Below are 19,217 nucleotides of genomic sequence, written 5' to 3' on the forward strand. Positions count from 1 at the left end.
ACAACTTTTTGAATTTGAACCGCTTAATACCCTGTAATCAATCAGGTTTCCGTGCCGGGTACAGTTGCGCAACTGGTCTCCTTAAAATAACAGATGATATCCTCTCAGCAATTGATAATAGACAGGCTGTTTTATTGATACTACTAGACTACTCGAAAGCCTTCGATACAATACACCATAAAACCTTATTAAAAATTATACACAGTTATGGGATATCAAGTAAGGCCACCACTTTTTTCAAAAACTTTCTGCAGAATAGGCAGCAACGAGTTGTTTACAACAATAAAAAATCATGCTATCTGAAAATTAAATCGGGAGTTCCGCAAGGATCCATTCTAAGCCCGACTCTTTTCTCAATTTATGTCTCCAATTTCCAAAACAGATTAAAATATGTAAATTCACATTTTTACGCGGATGATACGCAATTATACTTACCCTTTAGTCCTACAGACGTAGTGGGAGCGTGCAATAAAATCAACCGGGATTTGGACTTACTACTAAAACTCTCTACAGCCCACTCACTGAAGCTAAATCCGGAAAAATCAAAAGCAATTCTTTTCAGCAGTGGTCACGTTTACGACAGCTTAATTAGTAATGTCAATATCTCTTTAGGAAACACAAAAATTAGCTGCAGTACCGAGGAAAAAAACTTGGGGCTGACACTAGACTATGTTACGATTTAAATCTCATATAAGTAAATGGATCAGATTAGGTTTCGGTAAATTAAAACTACTCTACCAAAATAGAGATGTATTAGACACGAAAGTCAAAAGGATGCTATGTGATAGCTTAGTGCTCTCACATCTGAATTATTGCGATGTAGTCTACGGTCCATGTCTTGACAGTGTGGAGGTAAAAAGGGTGCAAAGGCTGCAGAACGCCTGTTTGAGATTTATATACTGTGTACCACGTTCAATACATCACATCTCGGAGAAGCTAGGCGAAGCAAAATGGCTTAATATGAGAAATAGGAGAGAAGTTCACGCTCTGATTTGTTACTATAAGGTTTTAACCACCAAGACCCCTTCATATCTATGGGAAAAAATAAGCTTCAGGTCGGATGTGCATCACTTAAACCTACGGCACAGGGGCACAATTTCCGTGCCAGCACACCGCACTACGATGTACAAGCGATCCATAACATAGCGACCCTGTGGAATCATCTACCAACGAATCTAAAATCATTCACTACTCAGAAATTCCGTAAAGCTATAATTTCCAGGTATTTAGAGAGACAATAAGCTCATGAATAACAATTCACAGCAGTAGCAGTTTACTACCTATCGGTATGCTTAATTTTAAGAACATTATGATCATGTAATTACGCCGGATTTGTTTCTCAACAGAGGTTAAGTGGAAGAGCAGCGCATTCTGTGAGCTGAACTTCGCCTCTGAAACTTTTCCATTTATTATATTTATCACTGACTCAATAAGGCATTTATTATTATTATTATTATGGTCGGTGTTTCTTGTGAGAACTCAGGTCTAGCCTGGTTAACTAATCGCACGGATTTAAATCAAGTAACGATTAGTATCTGTGTCTGTGTCTGGTGCAGTGTTATGTAGGGTCCTTAAAAAAAACAAAAAAAAAACACGTGCATTGGCAATCTAGGGATAGTATGTAATTTATACTTACCAACATAGGTATTGATGGGCACAATAGCCAACGCTATCAAAAAAGAGGAAAACAAAACAAAACAAAACAGAATCATTATAATAATTCCTGTAATTTTATTAAATGGATTTTATTGTGTAAGTGTTTCTTTGGCTTTGCGTTTGGGTTGAATACGAGTGGGTTGTGATAACGTGGTGTGTTTCTGTGAAGAAGGAGTTTTGTGTTTTTTAACTGTGCTAGGACGTGTAACTTTATTTGGTGGACCTGTCTTTGTGGTACATGTTGCCTTACTTGTATTTATGGTGTTTCTTTGTTCTTGAGGTTGTATTTGTGTAGTTGCTTGGGTTTTTGGTGGGGATATTAGTACAGTATGTTGTGAGCATGTAGTTCTGTTAAGGTTGTTGCGTTTGGATTGAGTTATTTTATTATTATTATTATTATTATTAACTAAGCAAATGCTTATACTTGCAAAATTCAAAGTAAATACTCGTAAGCGCCCCTTTATACTGGTTTGTTTAGCAGCGCTGCTAAGCAGCCCAGTGTGAGGGGGCACTTACGAGTATTTACTTCGAATTTTGCAAGTATAAGCATTTGCTTACTTTTATTCATACGGGCCATTGAGTTAATCCATAGTCTATTGGGTTGGAGCGGCTGCAATGATTTTTGAAAGCAATGTCTTATTTTAAAAGAATTTTTAGCAGCAGTACTACTCGTATATATACTCCCAGTTCGAATATTACCTATCTCTATAATTGGACAGGTGCCCCGTTGTGTCTTCGCGCTTTTGAAATATTAGATCCCCATGGACCGACAGGGATCAATGATAATACAACCAATAGCGCCACGTGAGCTTTATTTGGGATTTCGCTCTTGTGTGTTGGCCGTTATTTATATGGTAATTTATATTTATATGAAAGTCTCTGTTGATATGTCTTATAGATGTAAGGCGACGCTGAATATTTGTATCTCGTCGCTTCCTTTTAAATTGACTCCTTTGAAATAAATAACTCGACTGTCTCATATTGCTTATTGGGTGGGTGCTTTTGGCTTTATTAATATTTGAATAGCATATAATGTAACGTTTCAAATACATCTGTCTACGCAAATTGAACTCAACACGGCCTATGGGCTATGCAAATTGTAATTTCAAGCATCATTGAAATAATATAACTATACTATGAGTAACTTGGAAACAACCGCATGAAGCGTAATTTAAATAATAAGCTGTTTATAACTGAAGGCAAAGGGCTTAATTTGACTTAGCATCCAATCGATAACGATGCGACATTAATTCAGTTACTTCATGATCTTTGAAGAATTTGGGTTTAAGAGGTAAGGGGATGCTATATGTATATACGTAAAGTTAATTAATTTACATTATAATTTGATTGATTCGATTTGATGACGTCAACAATACACGATATTTGACAAACATTTTGTAATTTTTTTCTCTATCGAATGACATACCTACATAGAAATCCAATATGGCATCCAAAAAATAAGAAAGTTGATTTGATCATTTACTCGATACTCACATGTAGTAAAAATTTTATTTTAGCACCACCAGAAAGCTGAGAAAAAATTACCAAGCGTTTGTTAAATAGTATATTACGTAACGAGTGTGAAAAGTGGCTTTCAAACGAGTCATGTACACTATTTTTCCGACGACTCTCCATACAACCAAAAATCTACTAACTATCTAAAGATACGAAATAGATTCAATTTCTCTTTAACGAACTATTGTTATAATTACTTTAGCAAAGAGGTACTTGTCGTTTGGAGCTTCTGCAAGAAATGTACTAATATTATTATACGTACATTACTTTTTCTATTTCGATGTGGAAACAATACCGAAACCGTACTTGATTGGCCCAGTTTGCGTGCGTTTCTAGACAGAAATGATGCCGAAAGAAATAGAAACGCATTATTTTTTTTATTTTGGATTGGTACCCCTCGCTTTTTTGCTGTCAACGGTATCCGTCAAATCAAAACTAAACATAACCTGTAAAGTGTAAATAACGTACGAGGAACTTGACCGATTGTATTAATTCCGATTAATTTTGAATATATACTCCAAAGGGTAGAACTTTTTTTATTTTTACTTAGCGTAGTAAAATATGCCAGCAGTACATTCTTGCTTACTTTTTGAACTCCCCTTCTCGGCCAGCCAGTTTTCAAAAATTTTTTACTCCTCGTACTTTACTTTCGATTTTACAGGCAGTAAATTTAACGTCGCTTCATTGGCAATCTCTTGGATCTCTGATGGGGTACAAGAGACGTGTTTGTCATCCGTATTCATCATAACTGCCGCAAAATGGAATTATGACCAAATAATTAAAAGTTTGAAGTTTGAAAATACAGGAATCAGGTTAGCCAACGTGAAAATAAATGAATTGTGTCTATTACCAACATACAGTGAATGATAGTTTAAAATTACCTAACAACGCCTAAAGGCAATATTTATAATTTGTATCGGGCGATCAAAAATGATTGGCTGTCGAGTCGCCTTAGGAAGTTCAAGTTAAATAGGATTTCCCATGTAAACAAAAATTCCAAAGGCGACTAGACAGCCAATCATTTTTGATCGCATTGTATAATTTATTATTTAAAATAAAAGTCGAAATAGAAAAAATAGTATAAAGCACACGTGTCATTTGTCTACTTGCCGCACTCGGCTTTTGCCGCATTCGCCGCTACGCGGCTTATGCGGCAAACTACCTCGTGCGACAATCTTCGTCAAATGACACTTGCACTTTAATATACTATTTCATACCTCAGTCGCAATTTAGTTGGTAGTAATTCGAGTGTAGTGGATTTTGCCTCTTCCCTGATGTTGAATGGAGTACACTCTACAGTCTACATCCATGGAATGAATAATTACTTTTCGCCATTAAAATTAAGTAAGGAATTAAACGCGTAGCACAAGGGAATAAACTCAAGAATAAAGTAATCGCAATTTTATAGTTTGACGTACGCCTACTACGTTGATGTTTCAAGAAGATTAGACTACTACGAAAGCAAAACGTAACATGCGATTTGCTTTCTAATATATGGTAGATCTTATGAGAAAGCAAATCACACGGGTGCGTTTTGTTTTCCGTTACATTTTGTCATAAGTGAGCGAAATTGTCAATTTTCAAGTAAACTTACGACATATGTCATTTTCAACGAAAGTCGTAGGAAAACTATTTTTTTATATCTTTGAAAATAAATGAACGCAAGTGCATTTTCGAAAAAGACATTTTTCGGTTTTTTGACTTCGTTATTTGTCCAGTTAGAAAAAACTATGAAAGGGAAATAGTCACTAGAACTACTATCGTTTTTAAAAAAATGGATTTGTTTTCGGGCAATGTGAGGGCGACGTGGTTAATCTTTTTTCCACTTCAAACCGCATTCTTGCAGTAATTGCGTATAATGGTGTTTTGCCAACGTTTCTTTCGCTACATTACTATTTGCATACCTGTCATATATTATACAACGGATAGGCGTAATACTTCGCGTAATACTCAAAGAATGTGTGTCTGTAACTTTCGTATTTCAGCAACATTTCTTTGGTGCCGATATCAAAGTTTCGTTAGGAGAAGTAGTCAGAAGTAATTGAAACTATTCCTCGAACAGAATCTAATGGCAATAAGGGACCCCCGGTATCTCGTTCCTGTACAAAATTGAATTAAAGGCAAGAAATTTCTTTGCTGTTCAAACGTTACGGCATTGTGGCGTTTACGAATGCAAATAACGGTGGTATGTAAACAAAACGGCAATTTTATTTTGAAAAGAACAGATTTTTTGCACCAAGAGCGAAGATGAATAATAACAACCACAACAATAACCGAAAACTTTCACACGCAAAAATCGAGCTGAAGTGTTAAATGTCAACAAATAACGAAATAACGTTTGGCAACATCCGCCAACTTATTCCGCTAAAAAGTAACTAAATAATAAACTGCAGATACCGCACGTATACACACAAATGTATGAGATAAACTTATTTAATTCTAACAAATTCTACCAAAGAAAACAGTTTTTTAATGATTACACTGACAACATTACCTCCCAACAATTATCTTTATCTGTTATAAATAAAAGAAAAATCTAATAAATTAACTCGAACTGTCACATTTGGGCTAACAAGCAACTCGATAATACACAAAAATTTATTTATTAACTTATAATTTCCAGAAGTGCCTTAACGCTCGTATTGAAATATGTTTTGTGTTAAGACGTAACTAGACCCATGACATTAAACAAAGGAAACACAATTTTGATGACCTAATTAACAATTAAGCACCCGAGTCCATTCTAAGTGTCCCAAATTAAAAGACAGTTGTTTACACAACAATATTTATTCTTTTCTATCGATTGCAGATACTATGTAAACATACCTAATTCAGATGTAATGCAGCGACGACGTGCGTGCAAACGTAAGAAAATCCTATACTATAGATTGCCAAATTTAGACCGCTTTCTGTGTGGCCACTACAGAACACGGCGTTCAGTGATATGCTGTCTGCTCGCGCTCAGAGTTGGACTGGGTCACTTGGGTCACTAAATTAAACTGGGTCGCTGGGTCACTTCATACTCTTTTCAGTTAGACCCAGTGACCCAGTTTGACCCAGTGATCCAACTTGACCCAGTGACCCAGTTTGACCCAGCGACCCAATTTCACCCGGGGATCCAATTCGACCCAGTCACCTAGTTTGATCGAATAACGCAGTTAAGTCAGTGACCTCGGTTCAAGTGTACAGGTTATGAAATAAATGAAATGCTGGTTTGTTGAAAATAATACTCGATTGCTTGACAACTGCCATTTCTGTGATGTTTGCTTTAATACTGCCTTAAAAAACTTTCCATGTCCCGAATTGTATTAGAATAATGTTATTTCTTTGCTTCAGGGCTTACCAGTTTGCTTACAGGTGTTCATTCACATTTAATTTTTTTCTACTAGTTAGCTTAATCCAAATAAATATTTCCTCTAAATACTTTCATTGACTACTTGACTACAAACTATAAACAAATGCATTTGATTTTTTTAGGTACTATGCGATCAAAAATGAGTTGCTGTCGAGTTACCTTTGGAATTTTTGTTTACATGGAAAATCATATTTAACTTGAACTTCCAAAGGCGACTCGACAGCAACTCATTTTTGATCGCCCGTTATTAGTTCTCTTGAATGAATTTGGGCTACGTGCTTGTTGCCGAATATTATTGAGGAAGTTTTTTTTTAAATTAAAAGTTACTTGAAATTGTTTTGGATGATACCTAACAATAATTTAATTACTGGGCCACCGGGTCAAGACGGGTCACTGAGTAAAGCTGGGTCAAGCTGGGTCACCGGGTCAAGCTGGGTCACCGGGTCAAACTGGGTCACCGGGTCAAACTGGGTCACTGGGTCACCGGATCAAGCTGGGTCACCGGATCAACTGGGTCACCGGGTCATTGGGTCACCGGGTCACTGGGTCAGTAAACTAACTGGGTCACCGGGTCACTGGGTCACTCTATGCTTGAACCAGTCCAACTCTGCTGAGTCGCGCTCTGTCTGTTAGGGTCTATAAAACGCTTGATGAGGAAATCATTATTGTGTACAGTGTATTAATGACATTCAGTTTTTAACGTTAAAGGTTAGATACGAAAAAAAAACTCGGTACCCCATTTTAGCTGTCTATACCTATCTTGTACTAAGGCATCATGTGCTCTCCGGCGATAAACGTGTAGGTACGAAATTAGCAGAAATATGTCAGCAGAATTTCTAAACAGTTTATTTAAGACACAAATCGGCAGAAACGTATTTGTGGTCCAATGCACTTAGTGTCGAGATTTGTGCCGCTAATATGCTCTGCTTGCCTCACGGATATTACACGTTGTTTTACTATATCGTACTAGCACACAGGAACAACAGAATACTAACCTTACGCATTTCATAGGTAACGCAAATATACTATTTATGTATACAGTGACTGTATTAGAACAATGGCGACAAGTCCCGCCCATCCGCCATATTGGGGCTAACTTAAACAAGGTACCACATGAACAGTATACCATAAAAATTGCTATTTTCGTTAAATAAAACCTATATTCGTTATGCTTCAGCAATAAATCTTAAAATGCAAATCAATTCAACCGTATTTATAATCAGAATTGAGCAGCAAACTAAACTTTTCGTAATTAATTTCTATTCACTTTAAACAAATCAAACTATGTCTATATAGAACCGAATGTCCATAGTGTAGATTATACCGTTGAGTGAGCACTCAACGATTAAGGTCGATTCTCACTTTCGTGCAAGGCACGTACTCGGCACAGGCAAGGCACCGACTCGGCAAAATATCTATATTATTGAATCTTATGAATTTTTTGGGGTGTAATTCACACTATGCGAGCAACGACTCGGCAAGCTACGGCCTTTGCACGCAGGGTTCTTCCGAAACAATATTTGCCGGGCATGTACCGTGCACGTTCCGACAAGTGTGAATACAATCTGTGCAGGTGACCGACTTTCGTTCATTTTTCATAGTACAAGAAAGGTTGAAGGGTCAGCAAAGGAACACTTTTTCAGCGGAACAAGATGAGATGCTGATTGAATGTGTCCAAGAAAATGATTTCGGTCATAAAAGATACTTATTATGCATTTTATGTACACAAAAACGTATTTTTCTTTTTCTGCAATATGTACTTTCTTGTTCTTCATCATCTAATATTAGACCAATTTTAATTAACGTGAAAGTTTCGAACATTTTTACAGTTGAAACTCACGTAGAAACTGCTTACCTGCGGCAAGCGTGTCGCAGTGTGAATTGAACTCAAAAAACTTTGCCCGTGCCGAGTATGTGCCGTGCCGGTTCTTTGCACGAAAGTGAGAATCGGCCTTTATACCTTAAGGCAGAGCCGTAGCCAGAGGAGAGCAACGGCGGGCAAAGCCCTTTATTGAGCAGCAGTATAAACATAAAAAAAAATGTCGCTGCAAAAAATGTAAAGCGTTAAAGTTTGCATAATTTGAGTTCCTTATTATTAGTATTATTACCATTGTTCAAGTAAACAATGATGCCTCAGCTTACCTGGTAATAATACCACTTTAAGATAAACAAATTATGGATTCAATAGCTACATTTTATTTAAGTCACAGAAAAACGTATCTTAACAAAATAAAAGATAATTAAAAAGTACAGGGATGAATACAAACTGAATGTAACTAGGCATATTATAAAAACAGTGACCTGAAATTTTATGTAAACTTTCTTTTCTGTTTAATTCACAGCCTCATTCAAATCGGGAAGAATAAGGCTTTTCCACTGTTTTGTAAGAAAATAGTCATAAGTGCCTGTTTTAGTGAAGCAAATCTTACTGTAACACGACGTACGTACGTGATGTCCTAAACACACAATGCAAATAAACAATCTTTTTATTAACCGTAAGCTACATTCAACCGACATTATTTTTTTTGTATTTATTGTTTCTTACAACTTTAAATGAGAGAGACTGCAAAAGTAATAGGTGCTCCTAATGACCAATTTACAATTTCAAGTTATTTCACTAAAAAAGGATGTATAAATTACATTGACAAAGCTTTCAAGACAACTTCCTGTTAAACTTTACGAAAAAAATTACCATTTTGTATGCTAGGATAATTTCAGTGTATCACGAACGCATCAAACGGAATATACAACAAACAAAGAAATTTGAAGTTTCCTGCGAGATGTATTCGAACATCGTTTGTACATTAACTTTCGTTCGTTCCTTTAATTAAGGTTCCCATTTTCTTTTGTAGTATCAATTTTGAAACAGTCATGCTTCGTTTTGATTGAAAAATCGAGTCGCTCCATCTTAAAGCGATCATATGTCATTAATTACGGACAGTACGGCACTGTCTTTGTGTTTATTTCATGACTAATTAATTAGTATTACTAAAGTCAAACCTACATAACAGTTAATATATTGATTGAAAATGTCGGTTTAAACTTCAGATTAAACTGACAGATTTCAGAAACACGATTGGTCATCAACTTGTGAAATATTAGCCAATCAAATCTTTTAACCCACGATTTAACTATGACATTGTACAACCGGGCCTTATAGTACAGTCAAATTAGATCAAATTTCCACGAATAGCGGAAGTAATTGAAAGAAAGCTGAAAATTGGTACACAGGGTGGTGACTTTCGTACCGCATCATAGGGATTTCAATGTAAAATTCATAACATGCGATTATTGGCTCCCCAAATTATTGTAGAGTAAAAATGTATTAAGGTTTTTTGTAGGGAAAAATTTTTTACGCCGATCAACCGTGTTAGTTTTCAATTTTTTGCATAATAAAGACGGAAAATTGGAAAAATAAAACCAGCATCATTTTCAATAATCTACGATGCCATGGAATTTTCTAAAACAAAAAGATATCCAGTTATCAATTAGCAGCAATTCGAAATGGATTTTATGATCGACTTGGTTACTGTCTTGCAGTTAATGGTGACTTATTCGAACATTTATTGTAAATTGTTATATTAAGAAACCGTTTTTAGTAATTTGGTCTTTCTTTATGTTGAATTAGCTGTTCTAAATATAACACTTTTTGATAGAATTTGATTTGTTTTATAGCAGACATTCCATGGCATGAATGGATATTGGCGTAGTTTTGTATTATAAAATTCCATGGCATCACAGATTATTGAAAAAGATAGGGGTTTTATTTTTCCAATTTTTCTTCTTTATTGTGAAAAACATTGAAAACTAATACGGTTGATTGATGTAAAAAAAATTTTCTACAAAAAACCTTAATACATTTTTGCTCTAAAATAATTTGGGGAGCCAATAATCGCATGTTATGAATTTTACATTGAAATCCCTATGATGCGTTACGCAAGTCACTACCCTGTATATTGGTACACTAGGGCTTGTATTCGAACATGCTAAAAGTCGGGCCCGAAACCCCTAGGGCTCGAGCCGCCATCTTGGAAAAAAAGTACTCCAAACCACTTTTTCGCTGATATCTCGGTAATCGTGCATTCTAGCAAGTAAAGTTTCATATAAAAAAAGAAAGATAAAATTTTGTATAAAAAAGATAATTCCCTATCTTTTTTGTATTTTCGTTATTTACGTCGATATTCCATATTGAATATAGAGCATAATCTTTTTTTCAAATGTAGGTGCATTACTTTCAGCGCTCGCGTGCTTTAAACATGAATATGTTTAAAAAATTGATCTAGCTGAATTTTAGGACCTGTTGACTAGTGAAGAGAAGGGCAGTTTTATTTAAAATTAAACACACTGACATAGACATACATATCGTACCTCGTATCGTACTCACTCAACAGATGCGTGTTTTGTATTTCTTGTTAATCCAATCACTGTTAATGTATGGAATTGTTGGCTGGGGGTATTTTATGCTAGTGAATCCTTATACAGCCTTATACAGGGTGGTGCCTAGCACGACGCAGCACAGGGATTTCAATGGGAATATCTTTATGGTTAATTACTAGCTCCCCTAATTATTTTAGAGCAAAAGTTTAAAGAAGTTTTTTTTAGAGAAAAAAATACTGCATCTGTTCATACTATTACTTATAATTTTCCGTTTTTCAAAATCGTAGAAATCGACAAAATTCTTAAAACCTACAAGATAAAAAGTACTTACCTAGTTAATTAATGGTATAACTACTAGACAACCTTACACGTTTCCGGAAAACTAGTTGTTTTTGCTATGTAGCAGTAGCAAAAACGAATTCTTACCTAAGTCTAACACAATCCCAATCATTTTTCGTTTTAACTGAAAAGCTTCGCTATCGCGTTACAAAAAGGCTTCAGATTTCCGTTCCCATGTCCCTTCCTATCAGATCCCTATCGTAAACCAGTTGTCAACAGCCCACTCGCATTCATATACCGAGAAAAGAAAGCCGTAGCGAAACCCTTCTGGCGGCGCAACCACTTTCTCGATATTCTGTAATTTACAATTAAGTATTTGAGCTGACTATTCCAATTAAAGCTTACGATCCGCCCTTGTATAATTACAGTCCTCACCCACAATGTAATTCGCATGTTCTGACGCGATCGTTCAATTAATCAGAAATTGTCGAACATCGGTTGGTATAATATGGAATTAGTATTTTACATTATTAGCCAGGTAAGTGAGTTTTTACTGGCGATAGGAGAAGTTGACTGGCGAGCCGTTAGGCGAGCCTGTCATTTCCTAAAGCCAGTAATAGTTATTTGTATCAGAAGTCCAGAAAATGGATGTTTGCGAGTGTGAGTAAGGTTGCAGGCCGAAGCGGAGCTGAGGCCTGCAATACGAATACTCGCAAAACATTTTTATGGACGTGTAATGCACAAGATTTTTTGTGTCGAAGTAAAAAATTTGAGGGAACAACGTTCATTTTAAAATTTATATTTTTACCTCCTATAATTAAGCCGTCATACTTGCATTCAAATTTCCAATATTTCGATGTTATGTTGGTAGCACAGACAGTTGGCGGTTGGTAGCACAAGCATGTCAATTCACAACCGATATTTACCAGTGTTTATTCCACATTAATTGTGATTAAATGAATAAACAAAGCATTTACGTTAATTTAATTATTATTACAAATTTCTAAAACGCTTAGCCCAGTCTTAAGAAGTATGGAAGCTGCGCTAAAACCAATAAGTAGTACCTAAGTTGATTTCAATGGGAAACATAACCTTGAAATTTATTTCAATTTCAGCTAGTGCTTACGGCTTACACCTATTTTGAGAATTGGGTTGCAATGTTTTCATTTGCAAATTGATTTATCATATTAATTCCATTACATATAAGAATGATAACAAGTTTGTTTGGATATCTACTTCTCGTTGGCTGTCGATTACGAGGAGAGCAGCAAGAGGGCCGATGATTGCTTCGTGCAAATCTACAATTTGGTGTATGCAGTGTCGTTTGATTATTATGGTCTTACTACACGGAAGTAACTGATGTCGGAAATTTTCATCATAGATATGAGCATAGATATCGACAAGAAGACCGTTTTCATATGCGTACACCTCCTTTTCGGAAACTGTCATCTTCAGAGAAATATACTTGCTTGTAGATATATAATTTATGGAATAATGTATACAGTTTAATGTTAACAATGGCAGAAATAATAATAATTACAAAACATATAGTGTCGTTACTCTTCATCCGTTTAGTGTTGTGTTTTTTGACTGCGTTAATTTACATGCGAAACCATTTGTTGGCATTCCTGGCATCGAGTGTGGAAGTAGGTAAACTTCAATTTCCTATACTTTCAATTAGCTCTCTGTTTTTTGCCATAAACCGTAAGTTTACCATCGGTAAACATGTACAAGTGTCATAACCGCACTAAACGAAAACTTGTAAGTGAAACTTACAATTCTTGATTAGGGTACTTACCTACCGCATTTACATATACGTATTACTATGTTACCTACCAAGCCATAAAGTGCTTAAAATGGAATTTGCACAAAAAATATGCCTATCATTCTTACAATTTAATTTAAATTTAGAACTGTCATTGCAAATTAAATCAGTTCCACCAACCAATTTTTAGTGATATTTTTGCCGGCCTAGGCCAGCAAATCATAACTTTCTGGACTAATTTGGCTACAGAAAACAAAGCTTTGAAGCAGGGAGACACAAAAAAACTATTACCTGGCGTATAATGTACAATATTTTATTTGTTACTCATTTGTAAACGTAAATAATTAGTTCTTAAATTGATCTTGAAGAAATGTCTAAAATATCATGTGATCCATGTAACAGAGACTTCGCATTAATTCTGGCCAATGAAATTACTAGATTACTAACTTGTAAAATTTTTACAGGTCTGCTGTCAGTTTTACAAGTCTGCTGTCAGTTTTACAAGTCTGCTGTCAGTTTTACAAGTCAGTAGCGTTTAAACATGACGTTTACCCGTTTGCGTTTTGTCTTGTTAATCAACGTTTACAACTGAGTAACAAATAAAAATCTTAGTTAGTTGTAAACAACGCTATGACCTGAAGCACAGTAGGGAAGGAACGTTAAATAAAACACTGAAATTGTGAAAAGTTTGTTTAATAATGATCTTAATTATTATGATTGTAGGAAATTTATGTCCAAAATAAATTACATTGCAAAAATAAACTTTGAAAATGGTAGTTCACCGAATAAAAATAGAAATAGGCTGGGAAAAAAAGAACTTACCAATAAAAAACAAGCCGTCAAATTAATATTAAATTGTGTTGTAAAATTAATGCGTAACATAAAATTATAACATCACAAAAAGTAGCAGGTAAACTTCAAGCGGTAACATACAGGTTAAAAACAAGTTTTGGAAATTATGAGTCAGGTAAGCAGGTACCAAGATTCTAAGAAAGGATATGACTCATCGTTAGTGCAATAAAGTCCTTTTGTTAAAAGCAAGATGGAAAATTACATGGCCTTGTAAGCAAATTTAACTAAAAACGAAATATGTGAAAATTACGAATCGTAACTCATTTATCGCACATAGATTCTGAACTGAAGAGCTTTGATTAGCGCCCCCGCAATATAGGTAGCGTCGCCCCTCGTTCGGGGTTTCAAGCCTACAAATGTCAAAGACAATCACGGAATTAGGTGTCGTAGCTCAATTTTGACTACAGTTTTTACCACCCCCATGACTGCATTCAAACGAATCGGTAATTTCCACATATTAAAATAAAATGATCAAAACTTATATAAATGCTACTTCAGGGACAAGACCAAGTAATCAACATCAATAAACATAAATTAAGCAAGCATTACACCAAAAACGTAGACAATAACAAACAATAGCATAACGATATTAAACATGATTCTGCATTGCGGTTAAATCAAGACAAGATTATCAACGTAACCCCCGTTCGTGCTTTCTTTATGTGGCGCAGGTAGCTTTTTCCCACCTAGAAATTGCATGGTTGCCAAGTCTCAAATATGAATGTATCGTCGCAAGTTGTATATACAGGGTGGAACCTTTCACGGTATACTTAATTACATGAAATTCTTGCCATTTTTGTAGATCGGTCAAGAATTACAGAACGATTTAGTAAGAGTGTGTGAAACCAATAGGAGAAAGAGCAACGCATTAAAAACCTGTGAGTAGTTCAAAGTCTTCACCGAGCTTGGTTCAACATTTCCAACGCCTTCACTTAGTATACTTATAGAGTACTTCATAAAGCAAGGTCGCCATTTTGAATCCTAAGGGATCAACTTTCCGATACTGTAGGGCGTATAGGCGAATGTATACATACAAAAAAGGTACCCTAATCCGATTTCATCACAGACTATTCAAACGGACTATAATATCTCTTTGTGCTTTCAGCGCTTTTTACGCTTATTAAAGTAGATACTTACCCTAAAGTTAGGTTTGAGCGTCTTTGAGCTAACTTCGTTAAAGCAATTCTGTCCGACAACGTTGAGAAAATTACCCCACAACCGCCATCGTGTCAAAAACATGAATTGAAATTATAAGGTACGTACTACGTATATCCTATTATTATTTCATGTTTGTATTTACGAAGTGTACGTCGGCCGTCGCGTTAAACAGGAAATGAATTTTCCAATAACAGCAAATTTATGCTAATTCTCATTTAACTTGCAAATTAAGGCAACGCTGACATTTACCTTTGGTTAATTGATGAATCTTTATATTTCATAATTGATTGCATTATATTAAGTCACCTCGTTCATTAAAATTCAGGATCATCCCTGCGTGGCTTGTTTTTTTTGGGTAAGAAACCAGCGTGGTTTTCGTAAATAAAACCACATCCGTGTTAGTTTGTATTGTGGTTTAGGTAGAATAAATAAATCCTCCTCCAAATTATTGCGGTTTAATTCTGATTGCGAATTTCATTTGTGGTTTATTACCGATCTTGTTGATATTTACGATTGCATATTTAACTCTCATATTAATGATTAAATTTCATAAACGTTTATAACTGATTTATCATAAATTGAAATGGAGAATTCTTTTGTTTATCACGTTTTGAATCAAATTTAAGCTCACACGGTGGTTTATCGACATGACAGTTAAAACTGATTTATGTTCCCGATCCTTTATATTTCAGTCGAGATTTCAGTTTTACAATCGAAAATGTTGGACCTTTTCCATTTTATTTTCTCTCACTCTTGGAAGCTAGACAGACACAAGGAGGTTGAACAGTTATTTCCATTGCTTTCACTATGGAATTTATGGGTGAGTTGGGAGTAGTATGTGGTAACTTACTGTTATAATAAACCAAAGTGCCGTCAAGCATTGAGAAACCCCCGGGATTAATACACCGTTGGAATTCCTGTAAAATCGACAAATTTGGAGAATTTTGTCACACGCTTCGATAAATAATGCAACAAACTACGCTTTTAATGTAAGTAAGTTACTTAAGATTTGGTGTTTCTATATGGTATAAAAACGTATAGAATTTCCATCCCATTTCGAAAACACAATAAATTGGAGAACTTCAAGCTTTTGTCATTTGAAAAAGTGTATGCACATAAATATTTATTACTCAAAGGGGATGCATTAGTAAGAACCAATTTTCCGAAGCTCATCATCTGAACAAAATAATTTGAACAAATTGTGGTCAAATTGCTACTAAACGTGATAAGAGCTGCATCGAAGAACCGACTCATGGACTTACAGAATTATTGATTTCCAGCACACAGGTGTTCCTGAATAAATACTAAACGAGTCGCTTGCATTGTTACGAATTGTGTTTCATACCTTAATCTAAGTAAAAGCGACACACCACACACTTGCATATAAACAAAGGTAGCATGATACAACCAGATGTTACGCGTTCTAACAGTGCCTGAAGCCGTGTTGGGTTTCTTCCATCGTAGACAATGGTTCCGAGTGTTTTCCCCTTATTTAGGCGGATGCGTATTAAGCATTTTCTACACTACTTGCACCACCTACAGCTAAACCCGTCGCCGCGATACCGACCTCAACAACATCCGGTTCTCCACTCTTTCGGGCCAGATTTTTTTGTTTTGTATGCCATTGTTTCCCAATAAACGGTGAAGCCGGGGGCGAGGTTCTCCTCACTCTTTACGTGACTGATCCCTTAATTTTCGCTCTACTACGACCAAACGCCTAAATGACAGTACTCGGCATCCGTTGGCCACGGAAATGGGGACTGGTATTAGGGGTTAAAATGGCTTACGATGTACAGAACCAACGTTGGCGGCTCAACTGACATAATAATAATAGGCACAGTTCCGCCTAGGTCTGCTTCCTCCAGAACCATAATTTAAGGCGCTATTTGGCAGCAGCAATAAACATTTTAAAATCAACTAAACCAGTATAACTTTACACTTCAATGCATGCTCATGAAATTAAACTATCAGTCCCAATTCAATTTCAATTCATCAGGAAAAGCCTACGGCAATGAGGCCGTTAAGCGTGAGAGTTGTGGAGCTACTACAAAAGTATCAAATCTCGCTACCAGCTCCATTTGCTTTTAGTCCCAGCTTTTACCCTCCATGGATAAGACCAGAAATAAAAATAAACCTAGAGTTGAAGGCAACATTGGAGAGTCGTTATGAGCTCTTCACGGACCATCTGGAAAAGATGCTTAACAGACCGAATGTCTATATCATATATACTCACGGATCCATCACCCAAGCGCAAAGACAAGGCAATGATATCAGCAGGTGGTCGTGTGATTGGCAGGAAGCTAGACGATAGCGCCACAGTACATACCGCCGAGGAAATCTCCATCTGGAAGGGAATAGAATTGTTCATTTCAACATCATTAAAGTCAGGCTTAATACTCACCAACTCCCTACAAACCTTAGCGAAAATGAAGAACATTATCAAAAACAATATAATACTGGATAAAATCTTTGATTCGGTTACTTACCTACAATCCCTCGGAAGAAGTGTCGAGTTTCTATGGGCCCCTATGGAATCCAATAAAGCACACTGCGCAACGGAAGCGGATCATATAGTACCACCAATCCTGGATGATCTAAAATCCACAGCAAGAACAATTGGACACCAAATTTGGGAAAATGAATGGGATTCAACCGACACGTCGCTAAAAATGGTAAAAACCACCGTCCGACGGTGGCAATACCCAGTCACCTCTAGGAGAGACCAGGTAACCATCTGCCGATTAAGAATAGGACACACGAACATCACTCACTCCTATCTCCTAACGGGACAAAGACGACCGCAATGTGAAAACTGCAACACAAGACTAACATTGAACCATATTCTTACTGAGTGCCCATTGTTCGTTCAACAAAGGCAGTTTCATTGTGGGAGAGAATATGAGGGATCTGATGACAAAGGAAATACATAAAGCCCTAGAGTTCTTAAAGCGATCGGGATTAAAGGACCAACTTTGAACACCAAGTAATAAGGGGTGATGGCTAATGACCTTGGTTGTCGATGCCTAAATAAAAAAAAATGTTTTCATATAAGTTAGTATAATTTACTAGTACCTTGCGTAATTAGCAAACCGTAATTCCACCAATTACAAGTAAATAGACGGCCGAACGCATAGTTTCTCGCGGCTTAAATTTTAATTAAGTTTCATGAATTAATAAACAAAGGTGATACCGGGTGATTCATTAGAACTGAGGACAGTTTGAATGTCCCGCAAAACTAAAAATTTTAAAGGTTGGTAATAACAGAATATCATTTGTCTAATTCCAGTGGTGTATGTAGAATCACTTTCCAAGGGTAATAATTTATTTTTAATTTACAAATAAGTCTCCCATTTTACAACAAATTTTACATTTGCACTAAGCACAGTCACGATATTAAAATTGTATTAAATGAACTATAAAAATTGCTCAAAATGTCCACCATTGTGTTCACGGCACAATTCCTCTCTACGCTTCATATTGTCAAACACTTTCTCCAGAGTTTCAGGTGAAATTCTTTCTAGTTCCTCAATAATTGCTGCTCGTAGTTCATCAAGAGTATGTTGAATAAGACACTCCTGTAATTCGAAAATAAAGTTAGTAGGTATAAATTCATTCTACGTGTACCACTTACCAGCTTGGGCACTTAACTGACGGATTGACTTTTTGGGACTCGCCTCCATTCGTTGTCTGACATCTTGGACCACTTCATCGTTTCGTAGTAATGGACGACCGGTATGTTTTTCTTTACAAATGCAATTCTTGTTTTCAAATCGGTCCACAATTCGTGTCTTATGATTGGCAAATGCTTTATAAGAAATAATAACATCGGGATACTCTTCCATAAATTGCTCTCGACAGGACCGGAACGAATATGACCACGTTCCATCTTCATTACGTACAGCACTTCCAAAATGAGCCTTCAAAATAAAGGCATCTTGTTCTTGTGTGAAGGGCATCCTCAAGAACCTACAAATGCAAATTAGTGTGATTTAACCGTTACTTAAATTACTTACTTCAACAAACTCTTGAATTTACAGCGTAGCTCTGAAAAGAACTGTTTTTAAGAACGTTGATAATACAGTTTGCAAAAGTAAATTAAAAACAACAACAAATTAACGAAATAACGACGGCACTGGTGACTAATATGAATTAGTAAAATAACTAAAAATATATCATCGCCAATTCAATCACGTAAAAAACACTAGAATTGTACGCGCGAAATTCAAACTGTCCTCAGTTCTAATGATTCACCCGGTATAT

General features: G+C 36.0%; 2 long non-coding RNA genes across 2 annotated transcripts; both read right to left on the bottom strand.

Moving 5' to 3' along the window:
* Positions 1-12,878: 12,878 nt before the first annotated feature.
* Positions 12,879-13,221, bottom strand: LOC116164516. Its single transcript, XR_004143922.1, has 2 exons — positions 12,981-13,221; positions 12,879-12,929 (listed from the first exon to the last, which is right to left on the bottom strand). It is a non-coding gene; the product is annotated as an uncharacterized LOC116164516 (long non-coding RNA).
* Positions 13,222-18,170: 4,949 nt separating this feature from the next.
* Positions 18,171-19,096, bottom strand: LOC116164564. Its single transcript, XR_004143938.1, has 3 exons — positions 18,971-19,096; positions 18,589-18,923; positions 18,171-18,532 (listed from the first exon to the last, which is right to left on the bottom strand). It is a non-coding gene; the product is annotated as an uncharacterized LOC116164564 (long non-coding RNA).
* Positions 19,097-19,217: the final 121 nt, after the last annotated feature.

This window comes from Photinus pyralis, unplaced genomic scaffold (genome assembly GCF_008802855.1).
Source record: "Photinus pyralis isolate 1611_PpyrPB1 unplaced genomic scaffold, Ppyr1.3 Ppyr1.4_LG2, whole genome shotgun sequence".
In the NCBI taxonomy this organism is placed as follows: Eukaryota; Metazoa; Arthropoda; class Insecta; order Coleoptera; family Lampyridae; genus Photinus; species Photinus pyralis.